This window comes from Anabrus simplex, chromosome 10 (genome assembly GCF_040414725.1).
Source record: "Anabrus simplex isolate iqAnaSimp1 chromosome 10, ASM4041472v1, whole genome shotgun sequence".
Taxonomy (NCBI): Eukaryota; Metazoa; Arthropoda; class Insecta; order Orthoptera; family Tettigoniidae; genus Anabrus; species Anabrus simplex.
The window spans coordinates 32,224,648-32,250,078 of NC_090274.1; the positions used below are offsets into that span (position 1 = coordinate 32,224,648).

Here is a 25,431-nt window from a genome sequence, read left to right on the forward strand (position 1 = left end):
ACAAAATATATTGTTTATACCTTCTTCCTAATGAGTGCACATATTTTGTGTGTGGGGAGGAGATTAGGATAAATGGGGTACAACCAAAAACTAGAAATTATTCTGAAACATAAGCAACAAGTTTTATATAATAAATTGCGCAGACTGAAAAGTACAGCCCTCAATCGAAGGCGTGTCAAAAGTGTCAAAAGTGCAACATTCGAACACGACACCATACATTATTTCCACCCACCTGTCATTAACTTAACTGACATTAACACTGAATGAAGAAGAATCCAAATTGTTGAGGAGGAACCCAAAACACAACTGGCCAAATTCGTCCCATCTTAATGACGTCTTCACAACTAACAGAATTGGAATGAGCAATTACCAAACTTCCTAGCGATCAACAAGAGGAGGTTAGGTTCGAAGTTAGGCAGAAATTAAAGAACATTATTAAACTACATAATATCAATTCTCAAACAAATCAGGCCAGCACCATTAATTCAGTTTCGAAGCTTAAAAAGAAAATTAAAGAAAACAGCTTAACCGTCGTCATGATTAAAGCCGGGGGGGGCTTTAATCATGAGGGGGGGGGGGCCTCCCCTTGCCCTGGGCATGGGCGCCCTTGGACGAAGCCCTTCATATAAAACCTCACAGTATATACAACAGTTTTTAAAGAAAAATTACAGGTTTCTAGCCAACACAAACAATTTTTTTGCCGACAAAACTTTTACCATTATCGAAGAAGATCCTACAACTAAAATTCTAAAGAACTTAAAACAATTGCTTAAAGGTCTAACTTTCCTCTTAAATGACAAAGAAACTTCTTCTTCTTCTTGATACTTATGGACTTTTTTTATGACAAAGAAACCACTGAACTAAATATGAACCCAGGACTCCCTAAAACTAGGGCACAATCCAAGATCCACAAAACTGACCTCCCCATGAGACCTATCATTAATTATAGACCAATTCATGGGCGCCCATATCACAGTTTTAGGGAGGGGGGATTAGATCTAGGGTATGTAGTATTTTTAACATTTTGGAAGATTAATGGACGACTTGTGTTCCATGGTAGAATAACACCTATGGTATCCCCTGCCTGTTGGTGGGGGGCGGTACTACCACTTCCACGTAATAACCAAACCAAACTCCATGGCACTACAGCTCTTGAATGGCCTTGGCCTACCAAGCGACCGCTGCTCAGCCCGAAGGCCTGCAGATTACGAGGTGTCGTCTGGTCAGCACGACAGATCCTCTCAGCCGTTATTCTTGGCTTTCTAGACCGGGGCCGCCTTCTCACCGTCAGATAGCTCCTCAATTCTAATCACGTAGGCTGAGTGGACCTCGAACCAGCCCCCAGGTCCAGGTAAAAATCCCTGACCTGGCCGGGAATCGAACCCGGGGCCTCCGGGTAAGAGGCAGGCACGCTACCCCTACACCATGGGGCCGGCACTTCTACGTAATACCGACTTTTAGTCATTTTCTTGAAAGAAAAAGACGTGACTACATTAGGTTTTTGCCTTTCCCTGGGAGCTTGGGGGGGGGGGGGGAGGTGCCTTGCCCCTGGGCACGGGCGCCCTTGGACAAAGCCCTTTATATAAAACCTCATAGTATATACAACAGTTTTTAAAGAAAAATTACAGGTTTCTAGCCAACACATTCCATTAAAAACACATTAGAATTAGTTACCGATCTTAAAAATTTTGAAGTTCAACCTAACCATACAAATCACTCTTTCAGTATTAAAAACGTGTATCCAAGTATCCCTATAAAAGAAACCATAGATATAATATACACTAATTTAAGAAAGTATCGTAAATTATCCTTCCAAGAAATTCAGGAATTTATGTCTATTCTGAAATTGGTTGTAAATAACTAATTCACTTTTAATAATGTCATTTACCAACAGAATAGAAAATAGAACTCAGAGAATTAGAGTAGGCAAAGCTTTATCTGTCCCTGTAATAATTAAGAGGGAAATTCCTCAAGGCAGTATTATTGGACCTTTTATGTTTTCTTATATATATCAATGATATGTGTAAAGAAGTGGAATCAGAGATAAGGCTTTTTGCAGATGATGTTATTCTGACTTTTTCTGTGAATGTGTCTTGAGACAGGTATCAACTAGACAGCCTCCACGATTCTCCGTCCTGAGCATCTTGCTTCAGTTGTTCATAGTTTCTCCCTTGTTTGACATCTGTTAACATTCCAAACCTTCTTCTTCCTCTTCCTTTTCTTCCATACATTTTTCCTTCCATCACCCTCTGTTGAAGACAATTTCTACATAGTATGTGACCCAACCAGAATATTTTCCTCTTCCTTATCGTTTTCATCAGGTGTCTCTTCTCTCCTACTTTTCTTAGCACTTCATCATTTCTCACTTTATATGTCCACTTCTCTTTTTCCATTCTTCTCCACAACCATATTTCAAAACTTTCCAAATACTTTGTTTCTTTCTTTCTTAATGTCCATGTTTCAGCTCCATATGACACTATACTCCACACAAAACACTTTGTGAACCTCTTTCTTAAATCAATAGGGATTGCCTTAGATGTCAAAAGCCCTCTCACCTTTCTGAATGCTTCTTTTCCCATAGATATTCTGCTTCTTATTTCTTCTGTACAGCTTCCATTCTATGTCAACAAACTTCCCAAGTATCTGAATGACTTTACTTGTTCCAATTTCTTTCCTGCTAGTGTTATATTAACAGCAATCTCCTCCTTTCCTATTCTCATCACCTTAGTCTTCCCAATGTTTATCTTCATTCCAAACCCTTTGCCCACTCTCTCAATATTTTCCAACATGACTTGTGGATCTTTTTCTGATTCCGCTAATACCGCCACATCGTCTGCGTATTTTATTGTCGTTATTGGTTCTCCTCCCACTACAACGCCTCTTGCTTTTTCCAGGGCCTTCTGTATCAGTTTTTCAGCATATATATTGAATAGAGCCTGTGACATGCAACATCCCTGTCTCACTCCTCTTCCGATACCCACTTCTTCTGTTTCATATTCATCTACTCAAACCATCACCTTGTGATTCTTATGTAACTCTTTAGTCAGTCTTCTGTCTTTCCAGTCTACACCAGTATCTTTCAGAATCCTCATCAGTATGCATCAGTTCACTCTGTCAAACACTTTTTCCCAATCAGTGAAACATATATACATTTTCCTATTCACTTCTAACTTCCTTTCTGCAATCATCCTTAGGCATCCAATTGCATCTCAGGTTCCTCTTCCCTTTCTAAAACCAAACTGGTCATCTCCCATATTCTCCTCTATTTTCTTTTCTATTCTTCTCAGCACTTGACTATAACACACGTATTTATCAGCTGCAGTTTATAAGGCACTGTACAAATTTAAGGATACTGCGTGTCAATCATGAGCGTTAAGTGTTAGAGAGCACTGTATGGGTGCTCAACCTTTCAGTACTATTCAAATTAGAAATGTAAGTTTACACTCCTATTTAATTAAAATTGGTACCAGTTTTGACATGTCATTACGCTCCTCAACTGTTCCAATATTCTGCTTTTTTGTATTTTTTTCTCTTCATAAATGTTTTTTCTCTATCTCATATGTTTTATTAACTTCATTGATCTAACTTATGAAACTTTTAGAAGCACAGTGCCGATCTACTCTTCAAGAACTTGCTCCGTAATGCATTTATATATTTGATCTGCGATTAGAAGCACAGTGCCAATGTACTCTTCAAGAACTTGCTCCGTAATGCATTTATATATTTGATCTGCGACTTTCTTCATAATTTTTGGATCTATCAACAAGCAGTGCTAATTCTTAAAATTATACAGTGCCTCATGGACTGCAGCTGAACATTTCAAGAATTTACTCTGTGCTACATTTAGAAACGTATTTGATTCTGGACTTCTTCACACACAGTGCTCTCTAACACATCTAACTTAAGAGACTTTTAGAAGCACAGTACTGATCTACTCTTCGGGAACTTGCTCCGTATTACATTGGCGTATTTGATCGGTGACCTCTTCATAATTTTTGGATCTATCGATGGGCAGTGCTATTCCCTAAAACTATAGAGTGTCTCATAAACTGCTATTGAACTCTTCAAGAATTTGCTCAGTACTATATTTGGATACATATTTGATTATGGACTTCTTCCCGTACAATGCTCTCTAACACTTATCTCTTACTAACGTTCATGATTGACACACAGTACCCTTAAAATTGTACAGTGCCTTATAAACTGCAGCTGATAAATATGTGTGTTATAGTGCTTCATAAACTGCATCTGACAGTACCATCTAAACTTCATATTTTTACCTGTGCATCTTTCAGCGCACAGTACTCCCTAAAGATTTTAGTGCTTCACTATCAGCAAACTACAGAATTCTTTATACTTCGCAATTTATTTATCTGTGCATTGTTTTACACCTATTTGGGATCGGCTGATGATGACCAAAAATACTGGTTGAAACCGGTACCAGTTTTAATTAAATAGGAATGTAAATTTACATTTCTTATTTTAATAGTATTGAAAGGTTGAACCATTTTATACTTTCTTTTAACTTATTAATGCTCCAACTCTCACAGCCATTTCTGTGTGTGATGTATTTGTGATAAACTATATGACACCGCTTCCTCACCCACCCTACTCACCAGATCTCACACCTTGGGATTTCATTTTCTTTCCCTGGGTGAGAAGGGAGCAGAAAGAAAACAGTTTGCAGAGATTCTGGAGGTGAAAAGAGAATTGAAGGCTATTGGGAATATCAATTCAGCAAAACACTTTTTCATAGGAACACCTACGAAATACATGTAGGAAGGCGAAGAGGGTCATGACCTCAACCCTCTCCAGTTGCCCGGGTGTGGTGTACGAGCCCTCTCCATCTTTGTCTGTCCACGAAACACTGTTCTCTTGTAATCTTCTCCCAGTCTTGTCCTCTCTCTTCGACATCTTTCTTCACTAAATCGGCCCATTTTTCTCTGGGTCTGCCAACTGGTCTTTTTCTTTTTACTTCTCTTTCATATTCTCTTCTTGCCGTCCCTCTTGCACTCATCCTTCTTACATGGCCAAACCACTTCAGTCTTGCTTTCTGGATCCTTTGTAGTAGGGAGTTCAGATTATTTTTTTTCCCCCTGGTTTTCTGTATCATGCTGCATAGGAACTTCATTTCTGCAGCTTGGAGTTTGAGTTGTCTTGTCTTGTTAACATGGTAGTTTCCAGGCTATACACGAGGATGGGTGTGTACGATTTATATAATGCCATCGTACCTTTCATAGGTACTTATTTATCCCACAGTAGTTGTCTTACTTGCTGGTAAAACTGACTTGCCTTGCTAATTCGACTGTCCACCTCATATTTTGCAAGGATGTGTTTTGATACCCTCGTACTATCCAATTACTTAAACTTTGGACCACTGTTCAGTTTGGTACTTTATACATTCCTAGAAATAGAAGAACATACATCTGATAGTAATTTAGTCCGGCTCCATGGCTAAATGGTTAACATGCTGGCCTATGGTCACAGGGGTCCTGGGTTCGATTCCCGCCAAGGTCGGGAATTTTAACCGTAATTGGTTGATTTTGCTGGCATGAGGGCTGGGTGTATGTGTCGTCTTCATCATTATTTCATCCTCATCACGACATACAGGTCGCGTATGGGTGTCAAATCAAAAGACCTACATCTGGCGAGCTGAACTTGTCCTCAGACATTCCCAGCACTAAAAGCCATATGCCATTTCGTTTCATAGTAATTTAAAACTCCTATACATGGATTATATATTGATCATATATCCAATAACTAATGTTTTTTGGGTTTTTGTAGGTCAGCCAGTCTCCTCTCACTTGCCTACATAATGGACTTGGAGCATCTACATTGGTATGAAGTTTTAAAGTCATGGTGAGTACTTGCAAAATGTTAAGTCATTTTATAAAACTTCAAGAACCTTCAGTAATGAGCAGAACCCTACTGTTGGCAGCCCCGAAAATGATTTTCCATGGTTTCCTATCTTCACACCCGGCAAATGCCGAGGATGTCCTTCAGTTAAGGCCATGGTAGCTTCCTTCCTTCTCCTAAACCTTTTCTATCCCATCATTGCCATAAGAACTATCTGTAGCTATTAAAAACTATTTAAAATAGTAAGTGTTTGGTCCATCTTGTCAGTACACTTATATACATACATACATACATTATCGTTATAGACTGTTATGCCTTTCAGCGTTCAGTCTGCAAGCCTCTGTGAATTTACTAACCTAGTTATTTTCAAATTTACTCATAATTTCATCCCAGTTTTTAATATCAATTTGTATATATTTGTTTCATTTGTTTTATGTCAATTGTGTGCATGTACATTTGTTTAGTTATTAGATGTTTTACATTAAGGCTGAAGATGGCTAACCCCAGCCGAAACTAGTCCCCAATTAATATAATTTAGAATATTGCATATTATACTATTGAAAAGGTGGACCATTACAGCATTAATTTAATAATTATATTGTAATTACAATTAAATATGGATCAGAACCATGAAGTTTATATCCTATGATTAAACAGTTATATAGAAAATAATAATAATAATAATAATAATAATAATAATAATAATAATAATAATAAAGAATGAAATTTAAAGCTTAGTAAAAAAAACTTAGATCCAGCAAAAACATCGCAGCACGAAATTTAAATAAACAGGTTAGGAAACATGAAAACTACAGAATGGATGTGGAAAGCAGCATGGAACCCTGAGAGGTAATGGAAAGTAGCCTTTTGCTATGAAAGAAAAGGGAGAGGGTAATTGTCCTTGGATTACAACATTTATTTTTGAAAAAAAGAAACAAAATCATAAACTCAAAATGGAAAGACCTTTACAAAAGAAAATTAAAGAGTTATTAAGCTTGCCTGCAGACTTGCACATTGCGCTAAAAGAATTTTAATCCCTAAATTCAAACCTATAGAAACCCTAATCCAACGATAGGCCTACATGTTGGCTAAAATGAGGGCTAGTCCCACTCTTCACAAATATAGAAATAAAACCAAACACAGAGATACAGTAAACTTGCATCACTATCCGAAACTCTTCAGGTAGTGTGCACAGATTTTCCGTACTTAGGCAAGGTGACACAGAAATACCGGGAGGCAAGCCTGAGGGATAATTACAACATAATGCGAAGATTACGAAGAAGAGTATTGCCTCCAAACTAGTAGTATATGACCTTAGCTGAGAAACGAAGTCATTTCGACAAATTTAGCGGTGAATGTGAAACTCGGTGGCAAACTCCTGCATAAGAAAAAGATAGATTATCACATTTAATGAAGTTACAAAGCAAAATAAACACAGAAACAGTGCTTACCCTGAGACTGGGTTTTCCACGAGGGGACCGAATGACGAGCACATCCGTTCGCCAAGATGCTCAGATGATCAAAGACACAGATGCAACCTTGCTCCCACCAAAGGAGAGGGATAAGATTCAGAAACAGCAAATGGTGCAACCACCAAAGAAAACCAATCAGAATACAGAATTCACCTTCGACTTTCACATTCACCAATTACGTTTACTCTTATTTTCTCCAATGAAAAGTCTCTTCTTTCTTGCTGACACAGTGATAATAAATGTTCGAGGAAAGTCTTTGTTTACGCAACAGGAACGTGCTTCCAGAACTGCGCGTGTAGTATATTACAGGGTGACGGATAATAACTGGATCAAAAACTAAAATATTAAAATTCACAGGTTAATGATAATTTTGATACAACCCATAAATAAGAGTTTCTAAAACAGAAGTTAAAATGATCTAGACAGATTCAGGTTTATGAGATTGAAACAGTTCTTCCAAGTCCAAAGGTCCAAACAGGAAACATTCAGTCAGCATAAAACAAGACACTATTACAAAACATTCAAGCAATATCAATCTAAGTTTACCCCTCCCTCACTTATGTTAAGAAATAAAAATGAAAAAATGGCACACAATAATCAAGATAATGCTAACATCCTTGCAGAATACTTTAAAGAGTTACTTAATTGTGAGGATCCTGTGGAACATTTAGAATTTGACCCTAACCCAAAAAAAAATAAAACTCCATTACAAAAAATTATACCACCATTTTACAATGAAGTGAAAACAGCAATTAATGCAATTAAAAACTACAAAGCAGCAGGAGAGAATCAAATAGTAGCAGAAATATGGAAGAATGCTAATGAGCAGACTATTCAAAACCTACATAAATACATCATTGATATTTGGAACACGGAGAAGCTTCCTGAGGAATGGAATACATCGATAATCCACCCACTGCGTAAGAAAGGTGATCACTCCAATCCATATTATTATCGGGGGATGTTCTTGCTTGATATTACATGCAAGATTTTATCCAAGATTATATACAAGAGAATCCAAGAACAACTCGACCAAGAACTTGGAGAATATCAGGGAGGATTTCGACCAGGTAGAAGCTGTCCAGATCAAATGATTAGTTTAAAATGGATAATGAAGCACCAAAGAGTTCGAAGTAAGGGTCTAGTCATCACGTTTGTAGATTTTAAAAAAGCAAACGACAGTATTCATCATGAATCATTATAAAAAAGCCTTAAAGAATTTGGCTTACACCAAAAACTTGTTAACCTCATTAGTATGACTTTTAAAAATATGAAGGCAAAAGTTAAATTTAGAGGTGAATTATCAGAATCATTCACTATAAGAACTGGACTTCAACAAGGAGATGGACTTTCACCAATGTTATTCAATTGTGCATTGGAGAAGGTTATGCATGAATGGAACAAGAAATGCCAACCAACTATCAAGATCGGTAGAAGTATTAAACTCAACTGCCTTGCTTTTGTGGATGATTTAGCATTACTTGGAAATACAATAGAAGAGGCTAAATTTCAAATTGAACAACTAGAAATTATAGCCAAAAAAATGGGATTACAAATTTCATTTGAAAAAACAGAAATGATGCCAACTTTTTAGGTTGATTTACCAGTTATTCAACTGAACAGGAATAAAGGGATTAAAATTGTTCAGAAATTCAAATGAAAATGAAAACGTACAACCTGTTTTCCAGTCATTGACCGGGTCAGGTATGTAATGAATGAAACATATATAGGCTGTTGTTACATTGGGGTCGCCACTCCCAAGGTGATTTATTAATGAGTGATAGATGCTATGAAATGATAATGGAGAGTGTTGCTGGAATGAAAGATGGCAGGGAAAACCGGAGTATCCAGAGAAAAACCTGTTCCGCCTCCGCTTTGTCCAGCACAAATCTCACATGGAGTTACCGGGATTTGAACCACGGTGTCCAGCGGTGAGAGGCCGATGCGCTGCCGTCTGAGCCACGGAGGCTCCAGAAATCAAATATCTTGGGGAAATAATAACATGGAACACAAATGAAAAAGAAGCAATAGAACACAGAACAACTAAATTGAAACAAGCACAAAGACTTAACCTGGCCAACCTATTTAAAAAAATCTCTTTCGATAAACACTAAGCTGAAACATTATAATTCCATAGTTAAACCAGAGGCAACGTATGCTAGTGAAACTTTATTCAAATTAAATGTAAAATTTACAACAGACAAATTACAGAAAACTGATAGAAGAATTCTTAGAGCAATTATTAATAAAAAAGACCAAGTTGATGGACAGTGGAGATTGTTGCCTAACAACATTGTCTATCGTGAATGTGAACCAATAATATCTACTATGCGTAAAAGAAGAATTTCCTTTTTCTGTCAAATATCAAGATTACCAGACACCAGGATATTGAAACAACTATTTGATTACTTTTTGAAAAATAAAATCAATAATAATTGGTTCAAAGAAGTTTAGGATGATTTGGAAGAATTGGGTATAACTCGGCAACAAATCAAAGACAGAAAAGAGAAGAGGATTTTGAAGAACAAAAGCATAAGTCTCAAACTAAAAATAGTTGAACGGAAACAATATAATATATTGGACACACAAAGGGCTTCCAGGTCGGAGAGGATGAGAAAGTTCTGGGAGAAGAAAAAGAAGAAATTAACTCAAATCTATTGATTTAAGTGCTCCAATGTGGGCGTAAAATATGTAAATAAATAATAATAAAATAAGAAATTTCAATCCATTCCCACTGCTGTCCTTATATTGTCACAATCAATTCATATTTTTTTGTTTATTGTAGGTTAACAACTCTTCTCTCAGTTGCCAGCAGAATGGATTTGGAATCTCCAGATTGGTGTTTTAATTCTTAGGTGAGTACTTGCAAAATTGTAAGTCATTTTATAAAACGTTAGAGGGCGGTAGTTAAGATATTCCTAGAATTAGAAGTACAGTCAAAACCGGTTATAAGGATTCTGAAGGGACCGTTAATTAATGGTCATTATAAGTGATAGTCGCACAAACTTTATAATTTCGTTGCAAAAAAAACAGATGTGTAGGTTTAGGCCGCAGAGTTACACAGTTAATTAACAGAATGAAGTTAAAGCTTTAAAACACACAAGTGAAATGAGTACTGTGTTTGCAATACAGTACAGTATTTGTGGAACGGGGACTGAGAGGAATTTATATTTTAATGTTCACACTGTACATACAGCAAAATATAAAATAATAAGCGAGGAAAGAAGCAACAGTAATGTAACTTTATCAATAATGTCGCAAGCCTTCTCTCTGTCCTTCCAAATTATAGAAATCGCAATGCTGACATTTGTTTCCCCATTTTGTAATCGCCAGATTATTTTTAACTTTCCTTCAATAACAAACACTTTTCCTTTCTTTTGCGACGTCTTCAAAGCGATGCTTGTCTTGACTATTTAGCGGACAGACTCATTTGTAATCTACTATCTATCGAAAACAAGAGTTTGAAAATAAGCGTTTTAAATTGTTGTTGCCAGCAATCCCCAAACATGTAACAAACAAAAATCAACATTGGATATTATAGTTAACACATTTCTCCAAAAGTGTGATTAAAATATGCTGCTTTATACGATTTGTCGTGCTAAAGGAAAGCAAAAACAAAATCATCTCCATACACGCAATGAAGGCTCTTGGAGGTGTGGAAGGTAAAGGCTTCCACTATCCCTAACCTCAACACTTGATGGAGTAGAGTGGTAAACTCTACGCTCGGCCACCTTTTCCGCAAGGAATTAACCTGGTATTCATTTTTGGTGCAGGCTGAGTGAACCTCAGGGCCATGTGCACCTCCACAAGTGGAAATCTCATTTCTTAAATTTGACGACTTCATGACAGGGATACGAACCTACGTCCTTTTGGGTGAACCGAGCACGCCTTTCCTTGGCTTTGACAAAATGAAAGTGACTGAGGTATGAGTGATGCTAGTAATGCCATTCCTTCTGCAGCCATTCCCTGCTATGAATGGTGTGAAAATATTGCTCATATAGTCAGTTAGTGCATGCATTTCAGTGGTCTTGGCAGACAGATATGTAATAGCAACTTCTGGCTCAGTGAGGAAAGCAACGGGAAACTACCTAACTCCTCATTTCCCTAGTATGCCTCTTAAGTGATGCCTAGGCCATCTATGACAGCTGATGGCAGAACTGATGAGGATCCAACCAGCCTTCGGTCTGAGGACTAAACATACGTCTGAGAAGCCTAACTAATATTTTTTTGGGTTATAGGTCAGCTGCCTTCCCTCATTTCCCAACGGAATGGACGTGGAACTTTCATATTGGCGAAGTTTTAAAATTATGGTGAGTACCTACTTGTTGATTGTATTTCATTAAATTGACTATTAATGGCCTGTGACTCTTATAACAGTGTTGAGGAACAGTGCTTGGTTGTTATAGATGTTTGCACTTGGTCAGGAATTACTGAGAGATATTATGTTGACTATTTATGTTACAAATATAGCTTAAAGGCAGATGATCTGTAGAAAACTGGCTCATTAATATAAAGTCGTCATTGAAACTTCCAGGATATTTTGGATGCAAAATATTTTCTCCCAGAACTGGTGTGTTTATCGTAAAGACAGGAGAGATTCAATAGGAGCAGGAGTGTGAATGCTAATGAAAGAAGAATTTGTAAGCTATAAAATAGTTAAGAATAAGAAACATTGAAATTCTAGGTGTAGGGCTCATCTCTAAAATTAAAAGGCTACTTGATGCTTTTGGGGTGTACAGACCTGGAAGGGGTGATGTTGACACAAATTTCTTTGATAAAATAATCAGCTATTTGGGTGGGGAACGACACAGAAAGCCATGTGATTGTTTCGGATGATCTCAGTTTTTTTTTTTTTTTTCTAGTGGCTTTACGTCGCACCGACACAAATAGATCTTATGGTGACAATGGGAGAGGAAAGGCCTAGGAGTGGGAATGAAGCGTCTGTGGCCTTAATTAAGGTACAGCCCCAGCATTTGCCTGGTGTGAAAATGGGAAACCACAGAAAACCATCTTCAGGTTTGCCGACAGTGGGATTCGAATCCACTATTTCCTGGATGCAAGCTCTCAGTCGTTTTTCAGGAATAGAATGTCCTTACCTATTTTTTGCAATTTTGGTCTTACGATTTAAATATTTGTTAGCTCTACCTCCCTGGTTGGCATCAACATTGCACATTATAAACTGTCTCAAGGAGAGACTCGTCCCTAATTTTTTGAAATCTGTTCAAAACAAGAATGTCTTTTCGTACTGGCATAGAAAGACACAAGATAAATCCAACATTCTAGAGATCAGGAACAAAATTAAATTTCTTTACAGGAAAAAAGCATTACTTAACACTCAGTTATACGAAGCCCATCCCGTTGCATCTTCCTCCATTGCCCCATTAGAATGGAATTCATTTAAAGTAATAAAAAAAAAATTGTATTGATTTTAAGTAATGAAATTCATTTCAAAATTACGTAAATGATAAAATTGTTGACTAACAGAACAAGTTAGTCAACAAAAGTAATACACTTAGGCGTAATAGTAAGAGGAGTGAGACTGAGACTGATTGTCCCTCGTCTACGGATCATAACAATCGGACTCATTCAGCCTTTCCTGTATTAATCTTTCAGAGACCCGTTTTGACAAGTCTGAAATAAATGTTATGGAGAAAAGTCCCAAATTCAATTGGCCCGTTCAATTCAAACTTAAAGACGCAATCACGATCACGGCAGAAGCCGAAAATGCAATTCAAAAGTTACCGATAGAGAATCAGAGACTAGATATAATATTAAGAAAAAAACTTTCTAATTTAATAAATAATAACAAAGATAGAGTTTCTACACATCATAACCAAACAATAGCTTCACTGAAACAGAAAATTAAGGAGAATGGTTTGATTGTGACTAAGGCAGACAAAGGGAATGCGACGACAGTCATTATGAATAAAGAATCATACATACGGAAAACCGAAACCTTTTTCACAAAGAATTCATTCAAAATTATAAAAATAGACCCAATGAATATCATCCAGAGAAACTTAAAGCATCTTCTTAAACGATCTTCTTTCATCCTTAATGAAAGGGAGTCCCATAAACTTATTAATATGAACCCGGGTATTCCGACGGCTAGGGCACTACTGAAGGTGCATAAAGAGAATATACCTATAAGACCTTTCATTAATTTTAGAATAGCCCTACATATAAGACGTCTAGATTTATACACAATTTTTTAAAAAACATTATAGATTTGAGGGTAATAGGTCTATTAAGAATTCCAAAGAATTTTGCGATCGTATTAAAGATTTAAACATGCAATCAAACCATAAGATGTATTCATTTGACGTCAAAAATATGTTCTCGAATATTCCAGTATCAAAAAAGATCAATCCTGTAAAGAATAATCTACCTAAATACAGTAATTTGAGTAGGCAAGAGATAACCGATTTTATTAATATTTTGGAGTTCGTCACCGCTAATAATTACTTCTCCTTTAACCAAGAATGAGTTAGTTGGAAAATTTATAATGTCCAATAACGGACCATTATATTGGTATTATAAATTTACTCATTCAGAACAAATATTTTAAGTTCCCTATGGGAATCAACATCTATATCATCTGATGGCCAGGCAGGCATCAATTTTTGGAAATGAAACATAGCTCTCATAGTGCATTGGCACTGCTGGTGGCTTCAAGTAGCCTATGAAGTGGCCTCTATGGTATGCACTAGCCTTGCGTCTTGGGAGGTGTGCTAAGTCCCAACTGACGAGCCCAACTTAGCACATGAGGGCGAAACGCAGGCAACCAAGAATGAGTTAGCTGGAAAATTTATAATGTCCAATAACGGACCATTATATTGGTATTACTTCACCTTCAACAGCCAAATATGTAAACAGGAAGGTCTTCCTATGGGGGCCCCAGCTTCGGGAATTATGGCGGAAATTTATATGGATTTTCTTGAAAATAGTAAAATCAATAACATTAAAGGAATAATAAGCTGCTTGAGATATGTAGATGATACGTTTACAATAATTGACCATAGCATTACTAATGGACAGGAGGTATTAGAACAATTAAACAATATGGATTCGCAGATTACATTTTCTTTCGAAAGTGAAAGTAATAAAGCTTAAATTTTCTTGACATTACAATTATTAATGACTCTAATAAACTTAGGTTTAAAATATTCAGGAAACCCACTGAAACGGCAAACGTAATTAGGCAAAGTTCCATACACCCGGCAGCACATAACAGGGCCTCCTTTTACAGTATGATTCACAGAGCTTATAATATACCCATGTCAGAAGCAGATCGTAAAAATGAGTTGGATACTATTTATTTTATAGCAAAAAGAAACGGGTTCAACAGGCAATTTGTGGACAAAATTATTAACAAAATTGAAAAGAAATCATTTTCCACATTAATCAAGGATACCAAAAAGAAAGAAGATAGTTACGCCCTTTTCACCTATAGTCACAGTAAATAATACAAAATCACAAATGTTTTCAAGAAACTTATATGAAAGTTTCTTTTAAAACAACCCATAACAATGTCCATCTTTTCTTTAATCAGGACATTATCAATAACGGCAATAGCAAATTTCAGAAATCAGGTGTTTACAAATTAAAGTGCCAGCAGTGTTCCACCAGTTATATTGGACAGACAGGCCGCAATTTTCACATAAGGTATAATGAACATGTTAATGCGTCTAAGTACAGCAGATTCTCAGCATTCGGTTCACATATGGACGATACCAATCATACATTCACGGGCATAGAACAAGATCTTCAAATTCTCCATTTATGTAAGAAAGGAAATCTGTTGAATATTTTAGAAAACATTTTTATAAATATTGATAAAAAATGCAACCAGATTTATAATCTTAATGAGATATTGGAGGATATCAATATACTTTTCGAGGAGTTGATCAATAAATTCTTTTCAAGAAGGCACGTGAGTAATACTCTACCTCACGCCTCTCCCCTTACATTAAACTCCCCTCAACCTCCCTCACAGTCAGTCCTCAACGACCTTCGAGGACGTCACTCGACGTAGGACTGGCAAGGAGGTGTGTGACTGGATGGGCACTTAGTTCATATTTAATTGAACTTGTTCCTCAATTCTTTCATATTTCCTTTTTCTTTTTAGGCCCCTATTGTCAACACATAATCAAGTTCAACTTGCGTCATCAGTATAACTCCACCTCTTAATCAAGATAGCTATTTTAATGTGGCATTACCACCACACTGTTTTATGTACAATATGCATATAATTTTATTCGCACAGCCACTCATATTGTTTTATAATTGAAAATTCATTGTTTTGAACAACAATTTAATCTGTGATTTTGATTGGACTTCATGCTTCATATCATGTTCACACCGCACCATTTTAACATTGAAGATTGACAAGACGCCATCACGCCGCGTCACAGGATACAAAGACTTTTTATTCAATTATTTCAACGTGTCCTCGCCTTATCTTTAATGTTTTGTATTTGTGACTGAAGATGTCCCATAAGAGGATGAAACATGTTTCACAAGATAATTTAATAAAGACAATTACAGTATTGTAAAGGTGAAATTATAAATTCAAATTTTCACAAGTTGGTACAGCATTGTATCGCAGCTCATCCTGCATGCCAATTTATCCTGAAAATTGGCGTAACATCATTTTCCAGCGCTGCACTCTGTCGTGTTGACTGTAGATTTAGGCGCATAGCGCTCGGTTCGATATGGGCACCACAACAGGCTGCAAGGGCTATTTTCTTCATAATACATAATGGATTTGCAACCTTTATTATGGTTCCCCTTGTGCTTACCACGAATCTGATACATTATATCCTCTTGCTTTTACATTTCTCAAGGTAATGAGTGACAGTCATATTGTGCACTCTCTGTTTCTCTTCGTCCAGTTCCAAAGTTGGCTGGCGTGAGATTTGAGTATGATCGTTGAATTGATAATAAATGTACTGTAGATCCTTCAAAATACCTACACGCCGTGTACTTCATTCATCAGATAAGCATGGAGTTCCTCGTGAACAGTATACCCTACATCAGGAAGTGTTGTCACAATCAGTGAACAGAAAGTCTCGCCGTGTGAGCAATATCCCAAGATATGGGAAAGTGTTTTGATCTCATTGAGGGCAGCATCTACAATGGTTATTGTCTCGGGATTTTTTAGGTACAGCTCGAGCCACGGCCACGTTCTTTACACGCCACTTGCTGCTTGTAAACCATGATGATTGCAATAAACAAATTTCATTGTTAGCCCGTATTGTCACTTGAACTTCAGGCTCCATGGCTAAATGGTTAGTGTCACGGGTCCCGGTTCGATTCCCGGCAGGGTCGGGAATTTTAACCATCATAGGTTAATTTCGCTGGCACGAGGGCTGGGTTTATGTGTCATCATCATCATTTCATCCTCATCACGACATGCACGTCGCCTACGGGCGTCAAATCAAAAGTCCTGCACCTGGTGAGCTAAACATGACCTTGGACACTAAAAGCCATACGGCATTTCATTTGTCACTTGAATTAGATTTCTGTAGAAAAAATTCTGTCTTTACAATACAATAAATATTTTATTCTTATTCAGAATAACATTGACTTATTAGAATGCGACATGTTTCGTCCACTTTAGGACATCATCAGCCATATTTAAAAGACAAAAAAATAAAAATTGAAATAAGGATACATTAAGACGCTTTAAAAAGTCAATAGGTGATTCTGCTAACAGATGTCAAAATGCCAATTAAAGAACATTAGCTGTTTTTAATATGCTAAACATGCACATAAGTTAAAATATGTAAAGTTGGATACATAAATTGTTTCTGAAACACACATTTGGAAAACTAAACGTACACTGATGTTTGTATTATGCAAGTATTGAGGTTGAGTGCGTTCTTGATGTGTTGATCTTGGGAAAATTCAAGTTCCTTTTTTGTTGAAGGCTGATTCTATTACATATTTTGAGCTGTAGGAGGAACTTCTCTTAAAAAGTGCACAGACTAGTGCCGGGCTTATCACCACAGATGTAAAAAGGTGAAATGCTGGTTGAGAAAAAGGAACCTCACGTGAATTGTAGGACGTGATGAAAAGAGCTGCATCCGATTACTTACATCCGCGCTGGTCTCATGATGATTAGAAATTCATTTGTTTATAGGCAGGTACTATATGAATAAAATCACTCCTTTACCCTTTTGGTGAAGATTACAACACATATCAAATTCAGAATTTCTAAGCTTAATTTTTCGGGTATCTAGATGGGCATCTCTTAGATCTTTTTGATTGACATCATCTGTGGGGTCAAGATTCGGAAGACATTTTGTATACTCTCATCATCAAGATTTCTTGTGTTGTTAATATAAGGGTTATTTACTCTTTTTAAACATCTTAGCCCGTTCATTTTTTGGAGGGTCGCTTCCCATCTTCAAAACCCATAAATTTCCTATGGGCGTAAATTACGGCATCTGGAGTGTCGGACTTAAGATCTCTTTAAGTGTACATTTGATCATCTTGTTGGCACCATCAAGGATCTTATAGGAAACTTTTTTTTTTCTGTAGGAATTGTGAGAAAAGCATAGACAAGAGATGGGGAAATTAAGAAATAGAGGATTTTTTGTTGGGTTGAAGGATTGGTGATGATGCTAGTGTATAAAGTTCCATCGGAAGGTCTCAGAAGGTTGACTGGGGACTGAGGGATTGAAGGTATTGAATAATCTCCTGTGATGATATACAGTAGAACTGATTAAAAAAATGAGTCAATGCAAAAGTCACCCTTCGCAAGTTTTTTGTTGGAGATATTTATCATCACGGAATTGCGATTCAGATGAAGCCCAGTTTTCTTGAAACTTTGGAATAACATCCTTGTTAGTTCAGTCACAGATTCTGCTCTTCCTAATTAAGACAGTATCATTAGTGAACCCAAGAACAGTTATAGGCTGAAGGCTGTTTTCAAATTGAAACCCATATTCCAACGCAGTGGGATTTTTAGATTGCTTGTCTGGAATAATTTTCTGATGGCCCAGTGGGCATCAATTTTGGTACAAGAGACAAAGTCTCTCGTAGTGCATTGGCACTGCCTATGGCTCCAATTAACCTACGCAGTGGCCTCCACTACATGAACTAGCCATGTGTCTTGGTAGGTGATTTAGGTACCAACTGATGAGCCCAAATCAGCACACTGGGGTGAAACGCTGGCAACCAAGGATGAGTTAGCTGGAACATTTGTAATTTCCAATAACCTTTTTAATCTGTATTGGAATTATTTATAGAATGTGATCACTCGCAAAGTCGTAAAGAACACTCTGTTGGTAGGGGATGCAGACGAAAAATACATCCACGGTATCTCCTGGCTCTCGTAAGAGGCGACTAAAAGGGGCAATCAAGGGATGATGCAATTAGAACCAGAAGACTACTTGTGATTAGTACCGTTATGTGAGGAACACCATGGGTATGAACGTTGTGCCGCTTTGGTACCAAAATATAACGGACACAAATAACAGACACCCTCAGAACAACAACAAAGTCAGAAACATAAAATGAAACCGTTAAAAAGAACAGGTAATTTACCTTAAGAAGACCAGGGTGTCCTGAGTAAAATATGGAACCAGGTGGATCCAAAAATTACTTCAGAGTACAGAGAAATTATTAAAATTGTTTGAAATAATTACTGCCATTGGAAAGCAAGTGAATTTATTAAAATTGAAATGGGGAAAAAGTCAGAAATTTAAATTTAATTTTAAAATATCAGGGAAAATATAATTGTAACCCACTAAAAATAGAAAAGATGATAAACAACCTTAGAGATTAAAATGCTAACTAGAACGCAGTCGGCTGATGCAGAAAAATAAAATACTAGTAAAACAATAAAACTGACATAGAATTACTACCCTAAAATATTGATAAACAATACATTCACCTTCTTTTTTTTTTTTTTTTTTTTTAGCAGAAAGTTTCACAGAAAAGAGCCCGCGACAGTTTAGTGCCTTTTAAGTTTGATGGTACCAAAAACATTCTGCTGAGCTTCCTCAAGAATCATTTCATCATCACCCACAAGATAAAATGTGCAAGCAGGTACATTTAGTACACAAATGAACGTAGAAAATTTCAGTACATAGAGAAGTGAAGGAAAAATACTCAAACATATCCCAGAAGAAAATGTACCAACATGGGATGCTCCAAAAATACAGAAGTCTCATGTAGATTGCAACCACATCTGCTTGTTACATCAATTATCATCATCATCACCATGACAACCCCAAAACAAAACAAAGGAACTACGAACTACGGAACAATACATGACAGTGTGGAAAACTCCACATATGAAAACAATAGACAATTTAGTAGATCCCATTACATGAGAAGAATCACAAGGTTAATTAAAATAAGATGAAAAGGGGCAACAGAAAAATACATAATTAAATGGGATCCGATTTTTAAAAATACTTGAAGTTTCGGTGTTAATCACCCACCTTGAACACAACTTTTCAGCAATCAAACTTTTACTTAGTGGCACAACACCACACCATAATTAGTTATCTAACAGTTTGATTACACAAAGGAAACTTATAAATCCTTCAGATATGAATGTAATAAAATAAACCCCATAGGCAGGGAAACGGTTTGACGAAAAGTATTGCTATATTCTCCTGCTCCATAAAACTAGCCACCTCTTCTACCTTTCCAGTCAGTAATACGGGTATTGCTACCTTTATAACGTATAAAGTATGAGGCAGATATTTGAGACTCCACAAGACTATAATTTTATTTATAGAGATAAATTCAAGTTGGTTGACATTGTGTGTGTATCTTGGGAATGATGATTTCCAGTAACTTAAAACGAAGATATAAATGGCAAATGGCTTTCTGTAGGAATATTCTGAAGTGATTGATTTGCAGACCAGTTCTGGGAAGCCAAATGATGATCTTTTTCTCATACAGTAGTGTAGTATAGTTTGATAGGATGAGTCACATGTCGAACAATCCTGCTATCATCATTTGATCACTCAACAAATGATAATGAAAGCACTGTTTTAGGGTATCACAGGTCTTTTGTATTAACTGTCAAAATCATAATTTGAAACAAAACGGGCTATTTCTAGATTACAGGCATATTTCTGGTTGAAAGATAAACTACTCTAATTTCTGGTAGTAAAGAAGAAACTTCTTTAAAAGTAATGTTTAAAGCATTGGGTTTTTTTTTTAATTTCCCTGTCTGTTTTGCTGATAGCCCTGCAAATAATAAGGAATTAAGCTTCTAGAAAATTTTGATTTGGAAACAGAATAATTTGCTTTTGTTGACAATTTTGAATTTAGTTTCTGTAGTTAAAACCTGGTTGGAAGAAGAACTCTCTTTCTGTGCTTTATGCTGACTGGTTTCAGACGTTCTTTCAATTTTTCTTCCTTCCAGTCCTTCAAGTTCTCTTGATTTATTTGTTCGTTATAATGGTTATGTCTAAAATGTTCTCATGTTCTTACAATGTAATGAAGTTATTCAAGAATAATATTTTATAGCAAGTATGGACAACTTTCTTGAAGCAGTTTGTAGATACAGAATTTTAAAATGTTCTTAAACCGAAGATATATATATCTGTGGACTGCTTTAGTACAGAAATATATTTGTTATATTCGATCCCTAAAGAAGGATGAATCAAGTTTTTGGCTAATTTACTTATTTTCTTTTTCATTTAGCTCTTTGGTTAGAATTTATATTATTTTACAGAGGATATTGTCTCGATCTTATCTGAAGTGTTGAGATTTCCTGTAAAATAGCCTAGAGCAGAGCTTTTAAAAGTAGGAAAGATCATAATATAAAGTTGGAATTCAGGAGTACAAATTGGGGCAAATATTCATTAATAGTACGGGAGTAAGGGATTGGAATAATTTACGAAGGGAAGTGTTCGATAAATATCCATGTTCTTTCAAAATGTTTAATAAAAGGCTAGGTAAACAGTTCATAAGGAATCTGCCACCTGGGCGACGGCCTTAAATGCAGATCTTTGATTTGGTTTTGAAGTGATCAACGTAATTTAGTTTACTCTTGGATGTAACGTTATCGCTGGTTTTGATCTTCATGTTGTTACATTGTAATCCACCGTGTGACCCTGTTATTATATTGAATATCTTGGAAATGTAGGTAAGCTTTTTATATATTTGTTTCGTCCATTACAAAATGGCAAAATTATGAAAGGGATTGGGCGAGTTGAATCCAATCCTAACAGGCTACAGAATATGTCAGGATGAAAGGAAATTAACTTTGTGCATCTGTATTTGAAAAGTGTTGCCAACATTCAATTAGATTTTCTCGCATGGTTCAGTAAATGTATGCAAAAATTAAACAGGAAATGGGGGATGCTCTACTGAACATTTTGAGATAGGAAACGTAAGGTTTAGAAAGAAGCATTTAAGGATATATGGGGTTAAATATGGCTATCACAAATTTCTGGATTATTTACAGCTACATTTTACATGTATTTATGTACATTCAGCTTTATATTATTTACAGTTATTTCCAGTGGTGGCTAGTCAAATAGAAAATTAGATTTTTCCCTAGGTATAATATGGTATATTATTTTTTTATAGACAACATATTTTGCACTATCTGTGTAGTTATCAATCCATTTTTTTATGTAAGCTTTGCCCTTTTGGCAGCCCCCAAATGGGGAGAGCAGAAATAAATACATTTCTGTTATAACATATTAAGTAAAATACTTGTCACTCACCTAACTGTGTTGCTGGCATGTAAAGGTGTCACTTTTTAATATTGAATCTATTGAGCTCATGATTCTATATGAAAACTCAATTGACTGACACAATTAGGGTCTATTCTGTACTTTTTCTAAGCCAGTACATACAGAGTGACTCACTACACAGTAACTCAAACTAGTTTTCAGCAGCTTAAAGACTGCGGAATACCAAATGATATTGCGGGAGACTAAAGTCTAAAACAAAGAATTTGCATTGGTACAAAATCTGTAAAGATGGTTTGGTTACTAGAGCTCTGAAGAAGGAGCACATTGAATGTGTGCACTTCCCAAACTGAAAAAAGTAGTGTATGAATATTGAGTGTGGTGGCTCCTCGCCAAGGCAGGTGTGGCCAGTGCACGTAGGATATTTGAGATCTCGTTGCTGTCATGTCATTATCAGCAGCAACATATTTGTTATAGGGGTCTACCAATTTATGTTGTTGTGCAAGTCGGTATCAGAAAGTTGTCCATACTTGTTAGAAATTGTTAGTGTTTTTAAAACTTTTATTATCTAGTAGTATTGCAACTCTTGGAAGCGGTGAACCATTATTGTTTTAAATGGTACTGATAATCTGAACCTTTGGCAAGTTCTTAAGCTCATTAACTAATCTTGGTTCAATTTTTGAGAAATGATCATAAAATCATAATACTAATAAAACCAATTACTAGTGTTTGGACTTGCTAGGAAGCAGTCATTTAAGAGTAGAAGAGACTTACTCTAACAGAGCAGAGTCGGCCGTGCGGTTGTGAGTTTCCATTTGGGAGATGGTGGGTCCAAATCCCACCGTCGGCAGCCCTGAAGACAGTTTTCCTTTGTATCCCATTTTCACAGCAGGCAAATGCTGGGGATGTATGTATGTTTAGTCCTCAACCCGAAGGCTGGTTGGATCCTCAACAGCTCTGCATTCAGCTGTCATAGATAGCCTAGGCATCACTGAAGAGGTGTACTAGGGAAATGAGGAGTGAGGTAGTTTCCCGTTGCTTTCCTCACCGAGCCAGAAGTTGCCATTACATATCAGTCTGCCAAGCCCACTGAAATGCATGACCAACCAACCCTATGAGCAATAATTTCACACCATTCATAGCAGGGACTGGCTGCAGAAGGAATGGTATTACTAGCATCACTCATACCTCAGTCACTTTCATTTTGTCAAAGCCAAGGATAAAGCTGAGACAGATCAATGAAAGTAACAAAATTGCTCTAGCCCAGACGACATAGTGCACTGTAAACACTAGGTCCCGCCAGCAAAGGCATACCTCAATTAAGGTCACAGCTGCTAAGGGATGATAAACACATGCCCTTTCAGTACATTGGTCTAACCAGAGAAATAATGGTGACATTTTATGCTGTGGTAAAATTAGGCTGGTTGATAAATTCGAGGCATGTTTTTAAAGTACCGTTTTGATATAGCAAAAAAGTAATCCAATTTGTCAAACAAATATTTTTGTATATTAAAGTAATTCTCAACGTAAGTTCGAAGCATATTACGGCACTTGTCATGTCATGAAACCAGCTTCTGAATTCCGTCCTCATAGAAATCTGCCGCCTGATAAGCCAGCCACTGCAACACGGTCGTTTATAGGTCGTCATCATCGCCGTGGCGCTGACCTCCTACATGCCTTTTCAAGTGCAAGAACAAGTGGTAGTCACCAAGTCTTCAGTAATGACAGACGGTCACCCACTACACTTCTCGTCGTGACATTAGTACGGCTTTCCTTAAATGCTCTAAACCATTTTCTTATCATTTCTTTGCTCATAGTGTGTTCTCCATACGGTTCACTAATCTGCTGATGAATTTCAACAGCTTTTGCGTTTAGAAAACGAATCACAGGGCACGCTTCACACTCGGCGGGACTATTAATTGTCTGAGGCATTTTCAATATGCACAAACAAATGTAAATAAGAGCGAACACTTCCATAATGGAGTTTGTGGCTAGCGTACAGATGTACATAATGAGTGCGCAGGATTTGAACGACGACCGAGGTTGTGCAACGGCCGTATTTAAAAACGGTACTTACTTATAAAACATGTCTTACATTTTGCTAGATTCTTTCTTCACTAGTGAGCCTGTGGCTCAGGCGGCAGCCTCTCACTGCTGGGTTTCGCGGTTCAAATCCTAGTCACTTCATATCAGATTCGTACTGGACGAAGCGGAGGTGGGACAGGTTTTTCTCTGGTTTTCCCAGTCGTCCTTCATTCCATCAGCACTCCAATATCATTTCATCTATCAGTCATTAATCATTGCCTCAGAGGAGTGCGACAGGCTTTGGCAGCCAGCACAATTCCTGTCCTCGCTACTAAGTAGGGGCTTCATTCATCCCATTCCTGACCCGGTCAAATGACTGGAAACAGGCTGTAGATTTTAATTTCTTCACTAGTAGGCAATAATTGTGTGCATTATATTTATATTCTCACTTCCAATTGTTGGCAGTACTGCTGCATTTAATGTTTTGATAATGGTAACAGCTGATCGTTGCGCCTGCAGAAGCACCTGTGTGAAGTGTTTCAGTTGAGATAATGAATCCCTACCGGCCAAATATGAGTAGAGTTGCCTCAAAGAATTCTCAGACATCACACAGCGAATATTGAATTTTCACGACCGCATTGTAATCTTAATTGACTTTCAACCTATTAGGTTGGGTTACATGTAGTACGTGTTGAAGAGACGCTATGTACACAACAAATATGGCCAACCAGACCCCTGTGCGTTCGTAACCCACAATTGGTTGAGCAACTGACGCGAAATCAGGAGGTTGTGGGTTCGGATCCCACTGGTGTGTGGTTGGTCATTTTCGCTCTGTATTTAACGTCTCCAACATGTACTACATGTATGTAACACAACCTGATCTGTTGAAAGTCCATTTCTATTACACAATGGTTTCTGCAGGTTCTTTGATGATGTGTATCAAGTACTGCTATTGCACAAGTGGGGGAGTGAAAATGCTCTCTTCTTGTGCAATAGCAGTACTGTGTTGTATGTGCTCAGTAATATTAATTTTTCTGAAATTTTTTTTTTTGAACAGGAAAGTCTGCGATTCATAAAAGTTTCAGCGCTGAACCTGGACACTTGAAATGAGATGTTGGACTTAGGGTATATTTTTAAGCTGTTTTTCTGTTCAAAACCAGCAAATTTCGATGAAAATCTGAATTATTTTTGAATTTTTTCATAAATTCAGCAAAAAAAATATATTAATTATAAAAAATGCATATTTTCAATATAAATGAAAAAACTAAGTCAGAAAAATGAAGGAAAAAAAAACTAAGTCCAAACTTATGTAATTTCTTCATTCAGATTGGAAAACCTAAAATGTTAAAACAAAATGATTTGTTATTACATGAAAAGGAAAATATAAGGAATGTATATTAACAAGT

The 25,431-nt window shown here is 36.8% G+C and overlaps 1 protein-coding gene and 1 long non-coding RNA gene across 2 annotated transcripts in view; one reads left to right on the plus strand and one right to left on the minus strand.

Annotated features, from left to right (window-relative positions):
- Nucleotides 1-369, minus strand: part of LOC136881927 (zinc finger protein OZF) — a 21,664-nt gene extending 21,295 nt beyond the window's left edge. Inside the window, exon 1 of the mRNA XM_068229413.1 lies at nucleotides 233-369. The gene's annotated coding sequence lies outside the window, so the exon portion shown is untranslated. The remainder of the gene's footprint in view (nucleotides 1-232) is intronic.
- The window catches only part of LOC136881929 (uncharacterized), a 25,567-nt gene extending 160 nt beyond the window's left edge, over nucleotides 1-25,407 (plus strand). Inside the window, exons 2-5 of the long non-coding RNA XR_010861047.2 lie at nucleotides 5,785-5,859; nucleotides 10,114-10,183; nucleotides 11,567-11,638; nucleotides 25,083-25,407. This is a non-coding gene — a long non-coding RNA (uncharacterized lncRNA). The remainder of the gene's footprint in view (nucleotides 1-5,784; nucleotides 5,860-10,113; nucleotides 10,184-11,566; nucleotides 11,639-25,082) is intronic.
- The last annotated feature ends 24 nt before the right edge of the window (nucleotides 25,408-25,431 follow it).